A 9543-nucleotide genomic window follows, 5' to 3' on the forward strand; every position below is an offset into this window, starting at 1 on the left:
GTACCTTCACACACCTCCATTTCGTTTTTCGTGGAAATGGGAGAACTACTGGGTCCCTCATCGTCAGACACATTATAATACCCAAAATTTGACTAGTGATCAAAACATAAGTTTTGAAAGTTTAGCGGTCAAAGTATAAATTTGGAAAAGTTTAGAGATCAAAAATGTAAATTTTAAAAGTTATATACTTTGGACGTAAATGGATGGTTTGTTATGAAATAATTGTTTCCATAGGAATCAAAAATTTGATTCGAGATTTGTATTAAAAGCTACATAGCAGTAAAATCTGGTAAGAAATCGGATCGAACATAAATTTTACGAAAATTTGAAGGATACTAGATAAATGTTGGAAATATTATTTCCATATTTGAGAACAGTGAAATTTATCATCGATAAGTGGAATTGAAGTCAATTTTTCCTATTTAGCTAAAATTAGGGAAATTTAGTGACTAAAATGAAATTTTCCAAAATTGCATGGATATAGTATAAAGTCAACTTTATTTTGATTCATATTTGACTATGAGATATTTTAATGGAAGATATTTCAAGAGTAAATGGAAATATCACATTTTATTAAGGGTAAAGTGATAATTTCTCATTAAATGAATTTTAAATTCATTTAATTAGAATATAACAAGTGTAAAGGGTAACAAATGAGGGGAAAATCAGCAAAAAGATTGTCCATCTTCTTCTCTGTGTTGCCGTGAACACCATTGAAGGTAAGAAAAAATTTTCTTTTCCATTTTAAGCCATTTTCTTGATTTTGGGATTAAGCTATTAGATAAAAATAATCCTCTTGAAATTCTCTCTCATTTGGTATAAAACAAGTGTAAAGGGTAACAAATGAGGGGAAAATCAGCAAAAAGATTGTCCATCTTCTTCTCTGTGTTGCCGTGAACACCATTGAAGGTAAGAAAAAATTTTCTTTTCCATTTTAAGCCATTTTCTTTGATTTTTGGATTAAGCTATTAGATAAATAATTAATCCTCTTGAAATTCTCTCTCATTTGGTATAAAACTTTCCTAGAAACCTTCCTTAGATGTTGAGATTCATGATTTTGGTAGTTGAAGAATATGTTTGATTTTGAGGGTTTGATTGGAGATTTTTATGTTGTTGAGTAAGTCTAAAGCATAGGAGATTATTAAATTCAAGTGTGTAAGCTTATATCATGTTTGAGCATGGTTAGGGTTTATAGAAGTTGTGAATAAATTTGATGTTGTAATGATTGAAATAGCATGAATTTGAAATTGAATGAAAAATATGCCTTAGATCACTAATTAGATTCGGCCATGGTGAATTTATTCAGGGAAAAATTTTCAAAAATTTTCAATGGTTTGTATTTTATATTAGATGAATTCTACATGCCATGGATATTGAATTGGATCAATTTGGAGCATTGTCTTAGTAAAGGGACCATTTTGGCAAGTTTTGGATATTTGAGGGCATTGTTGTATAATTGCTTAATTGTGGGTGTTTAAATGCTGGATACTTATGTTTTAATGCTGAAACTGAAGTTAGATTGTTGTTTTGGATCAAAATGTAAAAGTTGGTAAAGTTTGATAACTAATTCAAAGAGTTAGTAAGTTTGGGATTTGAATTGCAAGTTTGTAAATTTATAGGCATTAGATTGAATATATTATATCAATGCCGGAATTTTTGATGTTGGGTTTGATTTGAATGAAATGGTGAAGGGCCATTATGAATTAAATGGAAAGGTTGATGTGGATTCTAACCAGAATTCATAATTTGTTATTTAAATGCAAAACTTTCAAAAGTTGAAGGATCAATGATGGAACGAACATTTATGGAATCGAATAATTATTTTGTAAACTTTGAAGCTATGATGACGTTGTGATTTAGTTTTCATCGATTAAGTATTGATTACGTTTACAAAATTTATTTTTCATTGGAATTAGATTTTTTTAGTGGAATATTAACATATAGTTTGAAAATGGTGTATGTATGTGATGTTGATCAAACTATGAAAAATCTTATTATTCTAGCGATACGAAAGTAAAGGTCAAAGTACACAAGGAAAAAGACATCGTGGGAAAGGGTCAGTAGTGAGGCAAAGGTGAATGCATATTTAATCGGTATTTATATTATCGAACGAACATTAGTTTACGATGAGCCAATGACAGAGTTACTATAGTAAGAAGTGACTCCTAAATATTATGAGATTTGCGATTCATGTATAATGTTCATTTGACCATGGTTAGGGTTTATAGAAGTTGTGAATAAATTTGATGTTGTAATGATTGAAATAACATGAATTTGAAATTTAATGAAAAGTATGCATTAGATCACTAATTAGGTTCGGCCATGGTGAATTTATTCAGGGAAAATTTTTCAATGGTTTGTATTTGATATTAGATGAATTCTACATGCCTTGGAGATTGAATTGGATCAATTTGGAGCGTTGTGTTAGTAAAGGGACCATTTTGGCAAGTTTTGGATATTTGAGGGCATTTTTTGTTGAGTTAATTGATTGACTGAATCGGCCAAGAGGGGGGGTGAATTGGCAATAAAAATTTTTGTGGAAGCTTTTGCAGAAAATTGAAAGAAATTGCACAGCGATTTAGAGTGGTTCGACTTTATCAACAAAAGTCTACGTCCACTATCTTAGCTATTGATGCAGGGGGATCCGAGACAGATGATGCTGAGCTGTCAGATTGCACGTTGATGGCGCTGAGATACCATGAGTTGGCAGATCAACGCAAAGCGGGAATTGATTGTGACATGTTCCTCATTGGGGTCGTTTTGAGTATGTTTCAGTCTTTTGGCCATAATTTTGGCTACAGGTGTCAGAATCGCACATAAGACCCCAATCCGAAAAGCTCTTTTCGACGCGCACGCTCTCCACATGAGCTATGCTCTATGTGACCTTTTTTCAACCTCAAATTCTGCCGTTTTCCCCTCCGGATCACTAGATTTAATTATTTTTTACTATTTATGGTAATATTTCGATTGTTAATTAGGAAGTCAATTTAAATCCGATTTAGGCCGGATTTTTGGGAGATTGTTTATTTTATTTCGAATTTCAATTTAGAGTGATTTTCGGGATTTTGCTATTTTTGGCAAAATTCGAATAAAGACGATTTTGGCTATAACAGTCCGGCTTGTGGACTGCTTTTTGGGATTGTTTTGATTTTATAATATTTTATTAAATCTAGAGACTTTTTTCTCTGGTTTTTGGGCGAATTTTCTCTTGTGAATCGTCTGTCGGAGCTAGCCTACAGGATAATCATTATTCTGTCTGGCGTCAGTTGGTGTCAGAGCTTCAACATCTTCTTGGGAAATTTCACCAGTTTCAATGGCTGGAGGTCGTGGTCGTGGTCGTCGTGAGCAGGTTCCGAATGAGGAAGCCCAACGCCGTGATCGCAGCGTTCAGGATGTGATGATTGCGGATTTGCAGAGGCAAGTCGCAGAATTAACCCAACGCCTGGCGGCGCAGGATTTCAAGGATCGTGAGGCCTCTGATCACGATACCAATTCCACTTTCTAAAACCCATATCACAATCGCGCAGGATTCCGGGAGCACCATGGTCGGGAAGAGCGTCATGGAGACCTCGATTTTCGGGTCGATTTCCCTGAGTTTTCTGGTACGTTACAGGTCAAGGGATTTGTGGATTGGATTAATGAAGTGGAGCGTATTTTTGAATATAAGGAAGTCCCCGATCGTGTGAAAGTGAAACTGATCGCCATCAAACTCAAGGGCAGAGCATCTGCGTGGTGGGAACAGTTACGACGTTCACGAGAAAGACAGGGCAAAGCCAAGATCACTGATTGGGAGAAGATGAAAAAGAAGATGAAGAGCCACTTCCTTCCCTTCGGCTACACGCAAACCTTATTTCAGCGACTTCATGCGTTGAGGCAGGGCGCGCGATCAGTCGATGATTACACGGAGGAGTTTTACCAATTGGTCGCCCGGAACGATTTATCTGAGACGGAGGAGCAGATGGCGCGATATTTGGGGGTTTACGCCAGCCCTTGCAAGATGTCCTCAGCCTTCATTCATTGTGGAGTGTTTCGGAAGTATACCAGCTTGCACTTGCTGTTGAAAAACAGCAAAACAGGAGACCAGTGATCAGGAGCGATCACAACAGTCGACCAGTTCGCCCTCAGGAGTCCCGTCCTGCTCAGCAGCCACCGCAGGGTAATTCTAACCCTACTATTAGATGTTTTCATTGTGGTGAACAAGGGCATAGGACGACTGATTGCAGGAAGCCTGCTAGTCAAAAGGGCAAAAATTTGTTGATTGAGAAAAACGTGGAAGACGAGACTGAGGAGATTGGCGAACCCGTGTATGACGATGATGAGACTGATGATGTGCTGTATAGAGATGGTCATGAGACTCTGGTCGTTCGCAAGAGTCTACTTACCCCAAGGGCGATTCAGGGGACGATTGGTTGAGAACCAATATTTTCCACACGACTTGCACAGTTGCAGATAAAGTCTGCAAAATGATCATTGACAGCGGCAGTTGTGAGAATGTAGTGTCCGAGGAGGTTGTCCAGAAATTGCAGTTGAAGATGGACCGTCATCCTAAGCCATACAAGTTGTCATGGCTAAATAAAGACAGTGAGGTAACAGTTGATAGGCGATGCCTCGTGTCTTTTTCAATTGGTAGAAAATATTTTGATAATGCCTGGTGTGATGTTGTGTCTATGGATGCGTGTCATATATTGTTGGGTCGACCTTGGCAGTATGATCGCAGTGTCATTCATGGACGGAAGAATATATTCCCTTAGCATCAAGGGAAAAAAGATTGTGTTGGCACCCCGGGGGAAGGACTTACTCCTACCCCAGTAACCCATAATACTAATCTGCTTTCTATGTCCAGGTTTTTAGATGAGATTGAGCATGACGGCGTGGTCTATGCCTTGCTACCTTGCGAGAACAATGCAGTAGACGTGGATACAGATTTACCAGTAGAGGTGCAACGACTGCTAGCAGAATTCTCTAACTTGATGCCAGAGGATCTTCCTCCTGGACTACCACCTATGAGGGATATTCAGCATCAAATTGACCTTGTTCCTGGGTCAAGTTTGCCAAATCGACCAGCATATCGCTTCAGTCCCAAGGAGGCCGAAGAGTTGCAGCGACAGGTGGAAGAGTTGTTGGAGAGGGGCTATATCCGAGAGAGTATGAGCCCATGTGAAGTCCCTGCTCTGTTAGTGCCAAAGAAAGATGGTTCTTGGCGTATGTGTGTTGACAGCCGAGCGATCAACAGAATTACAGTGAAGTATCGGTTTCTAATTCCCCGTCTAGATGATATGTTGGATCAGCTATCTGGTTCTAAGGTCTTCTCAAAAATTGACCTTAAGAGCGGTTACCACCAAATCAGAATAAGGCCTGGAGATGAGTGGAAGACGGCGTTTAAAACGCCACAAGGGTTGTATGAGTGGATGGTCATGCCTTTTGGGTTATCCAATGCGCCCAGTACGTTCATGAGATTTATGCATCAGGTCTTACGGCCTTTTATGGGGAAATTTGTTGTAGTTTACTTCGATGATATCCTCGTTTATAGTCCGACATGGACTTCACACTTCGATCACCTCCATGCTGTTTTTGAGATGCTAAAAACGGAGTGCTTGTTTGTCAATCAAAAGAAGTGTTCTTTCTTCACTACTTCTGTGACTTTTCTTGGTTTTGTTGTGTCTACTGGTGTTCATGCAGATCAGTCAAAGATAGATGCAGTCTTGGAGTGGCCCAGACCAAGAACCTTACATGACATCCGAAGTTTCCATGGCTTGGCGTCTTTTTACCGCCGATTCATTAGAAATTTCAGTACTCTGATTGCCCCTATCACAGAGTGCATCAAGGGGCGTGATTTCCAGTGGTCTGAGGAGGCAGAGGCCAGTTTTCAACTGGTCAAGCAGAAGATGACCGAGGCTCCAGTTTTGGCACTTCCAGATTTTGACAAAGTGTTCGAGGTAAATTGTGATGCATCTGGCGTTGGTATTGGTGGTGTTCTGAGTCAGGCAGGTCGTCCGGTTGCTTTTTTCAGTGAGAAGCTATCGGGATCAAAGAAAAATTATTCCACTTATGATCTGGAGTTCTATGCCATAGTTCAGTCCCTGAAGCATTGGCGTCACTACCTAGTACAGAAGGAGTTTATTATGTTTACCGATCATGAGGCCTTGAAGTACATCAATGGCCAACACAAGAGTAGACGTCATGCCAAGTGGGTAGCATACTTGCAAGAATTCACTTTTACGCTGAGGCACAAGCAGGGAGTTTGAACCGCGTCGCAGATGCCCTGAGCCGTCGTACCTTACTTCTCACCACCATGAGTACTAAAGTTGCAGGATTTGAGACGTTCACAGATATGTATGCAGCTGATCCTTCCTTTGAAAGGATATTTCAGGAGGTAACTGAGGGTCACCGTCATGATTTTGTTTTGCATAATGGGTATCTGTTTCGTGATTACAATTGTGCATTCCAGATTGTTCATTGAGGCAACAATTATAAGTGAACTCCATAATGAGGACACTTTGGCCGAGATAAGACATTGGCCCTTATCTCTTCTGAATTTATTGGCCCAAGTTGACTAGTGATGTGGCCCATTATGTGGACCGTTTTTATGTGTGCCAGCGGTCTAAGGGAGTTCTCACCAATGCGGGATTGTACACTCCCTTACCTGTTCCTGAAGCTCCTTGGTTCGATGTTATCATGGATTTTGTACTAGGCTTACCCCGCACCCAAAGGGCCTCTGATTCTATCTTTGTTGTGGTTGACAGGTTTCCAAGATGGCTCATTTTGTAGCTTGCAGAAAGACTATGGATGCTGACCGGATTGCCCATCTCTATTTCAAGGAGATTGTGCGTTTACATGGTGTTCCTTGATCCATCACTTCAGATCGTGATACTAAGTTCATCAGTCATTTCTGGAAGAGCCTGTGGGGGAAACTGGGAACGCAGTTGAATTTCAGTAGCGCCTACCACCCCCAGACGGATGGCCAGACTGAGGTGGTGAACCGAAGTTTGGGAAACCTTTTGAGGTGTTTGGCAGGAACGAGCCGAAGCAGTGGGATTTGGCATTGCCTCAGGCAGAATTGCCTACAACAGATCAAAAAACAGAACCACAGGTTTAAGCCCATTTGAGATTGTCTATGGTCAGAAACCCATCCGGGTGTTGGACTTAGCCCCTATTCCACATATAGGACGTTTCAGTCCTAAAGCAATGAGATGGCAAAGTATCTTCGGGGTATCAATGAGCAGGTGAAACAGACCATTCATGAGAGCAATACCAAGTACAAGACTCGGGTCGACAATCATCGTCGTCAGGTACTTTTTGATGTTGGTGATTTTGTTTGGGCTGTATTAACTCGTGATCGTTTTCCTGTTGGTGAGTATAATAAGCTTAAGAATCGGAAGATTGGACCTTGTGAGGTCGTGCAGAAGATCAATGATAATGCTTACAGGTTGCGACTTCCCAGTCACTTGAAGACTTCTGATGTCTTTAATGTGAAGCACCTGATTCATTGTTTTGTGGATCTTGATGACACTACTCTGAACTCGAGGACGAGTTCTTTCCAACCCGGGGTGACTGATGTAGGGGGATCCGAGACAGATGATGCTAAGCTGTCATATTGCACGTTGATGGCGCTGAGATACCATGAGTTGGCAGATCAGCGCAAAGGCGGGAATTGATTGTGATATGTTCCTCATTGGGGTCGTTTTGAGTATGTTTCAGTCTTTTGGCCATAACTTTGGCTACAGGTGTCAGAATCGCGCATAAGACCCCAATCCGGAAAGCTCTTTTCGACGTGCACGCTCTCCACATTGAGCTACGCTCCATCCACATTGAGCTACGCTCCATGTGGAGATTTTTTTCAACCTCAAATTCTGCCGTTTTCCCCTCCGGATCACTAGATTTAGTTATTTTTAACTATTTATGGTAATATTTCGATTGTTAATTAAGAAGTTAATTTAAATCCGATTTAGGCCGGATTTTTGGGAGATTGCTTATTTTATATCGAATTTCAATTTAGAGTGATTTTCGGGATTTTGCTATTTTTGGCAAAATTCGAATAAAGACAATTTTTGGCTATAACAGTCCGACTTGTGGACTGCTTTTTGGGATTGTTTTGATTTTATAATATTTTATTAAATCCTAGAGACTTTTTTCTCTGGTTTTTGGGCGAATTTTCTCTTGTGAATCGTCTGTCGGAGCTAGCATACAGGATAATCATTATTCTGTCTGGCGTCAGCTATCCACACTAAGGATTTTCCAACAAATTCACTAATTTGTTCTTTCTTTTGAGGCCAAAGAGATAACCTTACAACTCCCTCAAGAATATACCACAATTCTTGAGAACACTCTTTTCTCAAAGAGAAATACAAATTTGCAAACTTACAAGAAAAAACTCACAAGGCAAATATGTTTGCACAATTCTAGAACAAAGAAAGAACACTCAAGAATATATACAATTGAGCACAATAAGTGTTCTTGAAAGAAAAATGAATATTGAATGAAAAATAGGCTTGAAATGTTCAAATGTTTGATGCTTTCTCTTTGATTCTCTTTTGATTCTAATTGCTTGATGTTTCTTATTCTTGATCAATGGCTTCTAAGCTTGCTTAAATACACCTTGAATCACTTCTGAACGTTGGGGATGATTAGAGAAAATAATATAGCCGTTTTTAGTGTGAAAACATTAATAAAACGTTTGGAGCGTGGGGGGAATTGGTACCCCCTATGGGGAATCGGTTCCCTAAGTGTAAAATTCAATATTTCGACCGTTATACAAGGGGAATCGGTACCCCTGGGCGGGAATCGGTTCCCTCCGAGCATACTGGAATATTTTTGGCTTTGAAATGGTTCGAAATACTTTGTAAATTTTTTGAAATTGTTTTAAGATTAAAACTTAATTTTACACTTGAGTAAGGATTAAAAATGATCTTTGAAAGATTTGGAGTAATGTTTTGATATTCGAATAATTCTATCGAATATACTTAGAAAATCATTTGGAAATCTTAAATTCATTTAACTTAATTTGTTATATCGAAATATCAAATGTTTTCAACAATCTCCCCCTTTTTGATATACAAAACATTTAGTAATTTAAGATTTTGAAATCAAGTTTAGAAAACTCCCCTTACTTTAACACTAACACTTCTCCCATTTATCATTTAAAACACATTTAACTTCTCCCCCTTTTGTTAAATCAAAAAGACATTTTAAAGAATTAAACAGGTTTTGAAATCATTTAGCCAATTGATTATATAATATAAAGCTGCTAAGATCACAGCAAGAGAAATGTTAGCCATTAGTTTCATAATCAATAATCATAATTAATGTGAAATGGAAAAATTGGTCATATATCTAATCATGAAGTAAATGATGCAATAATGAATAAATTTAGTCACACCAAATAGATAATTTCTAACCATTCATAAATCCAAACAATTCAAAGTCAATCAAGAGGAGGAAAACGAGCTCGCATAGCGGTCATTTCGTGAGTGAGGTCATTAATACGCGCGTTGGTTGCTTCATTGTTTGCACGCATCTCCCAAAGAATTTCTAATTGTTGAGCTC

This window comes from Hibiscus syriacus, unplaced genomic scaffold, assembly GCF_006381635.1.
Source record: "Hibiscus syriacus cultivar Baekdansim isolate YM2019G1 unplaced genomic scaffold, ASM638163v2 tig00112416_pilon, whole genome shotgun sequence".
In the NCBI taxonomy this organism is placed as follows: Eukaryota; Viridiplantae; Streptophyta; class Magnoliopsida; order Malvales; family Malvaceae; genus Hibiscus; species Hibiscus syriacus.